The 1,604-nt window shown below is 35.6% G+C and overlaps 1 non-coding gene across 1 annotated transcript; it reads left to right on the top strand.

The window, feature by feature from the left end:
• Nucleotides 1-235: 235 nt before the first annotated feature.
• LOC121101354 lies at nt 236-342 on the top strand. Its single transcript, XR_005833348.1, has one exon. It is a non-coding gene; the product is annotated as a U6 spliceosomal RNA (small nuclear RNA).
• Nucleotides 343-1,604: the final 1,262 nt, after the last annotated feature.

Genomic DNA, 1,604 nt, shown 5'->3' with positions numbered 1-1,604 from the left:
TATTTTATTTATTTGACAGAGACAGCCAGCGAGAGAGGGAACACAGGCAGGGGGAGTGGGAGAGGAAGAAGCAGGCTCCCAGCAGAGGAGCCCAATCCCAGAACGCCAGGATCATGCCCTGAGCTGAAGGCAGACACTTAATGACTGAGCCACCCAGGTGCCCCAAAAGGACACAGACATTTTTAAGAGACTTACTCTAATCAATTTTGAGGTAGTAACACTTAAGATTTGAGTAGTGTTCGTTTCGGCAGCACATATACTAAAACTGGTACAATACAGAGAAGATTGGCATGGTCCCTGTAAGAGGATGACATGCAAATTTGTGACGTGTTCCATAATTTTTAGGGGAAACAGGATCTAGTGTCCTTTGAATTTGTTTGTTTGTTTGTTTTGTTTTGTGTGTGTTTGGGGTTTTTTTGGATACAGAAAGAGCAATTTTAAAATTTATTTTATTTTTATTCTATATATTTTTTTTAATTTTTAACTTTTTTCTTTTTCTTTTCTTTCTACTCTTTTTCTATCAAGGTTCTCTAAAGCAGACCAAACCACATGAAGGATCTAGTTTCCTTTATTTATTTTATGATATTATATTAAATTTTATTTTATTTTTTAATTTTTAAAAATTTTTATTTTGTTTTGCTTTTGCTTTTTGGTTTTTTTTGGTTTTGTTTTTTCCTCCAAAACGACAATATGGAGGAGTTCATCCCAAAAGAAAGTACAGGAAGAAATCAAGGCCAGAGATTTAGTCAATACAGATATAAGTAAGATGTATGAAATAGATTTTAAAACAATTATAAGGATACCAGCTGGGCTTGAAAAAAGCATAGAAGACACTAGAGAATCCCTTACTGCAGAGATAAAAGAACTGAAACTAGTCAGGCCAAAATTAAAAATGCTATAAGCAAGATGCAAACCCAAATGGATGCTATAAACATGAGGATGAATGAAACAGAGGAATGAATCAGTGATATAGTAGATAAAATTAAGGAAAATAATGAAGCTGAAAAAAGAGGGACACAAAGGCAATGGATCATGAAGGTAGACCTAGGAAGCTTAGCAACTTATTAAAATAGAGTAACATTAGTACCCTAGGAGTCCTGGAAGATGAAGAGAGAAAAAGGGGCAAAAGGTTTATTTGAGCAAATTATTGCAGAAAACTTCCCTAATCTGGGGAAATTTAGACATCAAATACAGGCATCAAAATCCAAGAAGAACAGAGAACTCCCATTAAATTTAAGAAAAACTGACCATCACCAAGGCATATCATAGTCAAGTTTCCAAAACACTCAGACAAGGAAAGAATCCTCAAAGCAGCAAGGAAAAAAGTCCCTAAATTACAAGGGTAGATAGATTAGTTTTGCAGCAGATCTGTCCACAGTAACTTGGCAGGCCAAAAGACAGTGGCAGAATATATTCAGTGTGCTGAATGGGAAAAATATGCAGCCAAGAATACTTTATCTAGCAAAGCTGTCATTCAGAAGAGAAAGAGAGATAAAGAGTTTCCCAGACAAACAAAAACTAAAGGAGCTCATGACCACTAAACCAAACCTGCAAGAAATATTAAGGGGGACTCATTACGTGGGGAAAAAAAGACCAAAAGCAAC

The sequence above is a fragment of the Ursus maritimus genome, unplaced genomic scaffold (assembly GCF_017311325.1).
Source record: "Ursus maritimus isolate PB19 unplaced genomic scaffold, ASM1731132v1 scaffold_7, whole genome shotgun sequence".
NCBI lineage: Eukaryota > Metazoa > Chordata > Mammalia > Carnivora > Ursidae > Ursus > Ursus maritimus.
This window is presented reverse-complemented; position numbering and strand designations above follow the sequence as displayed.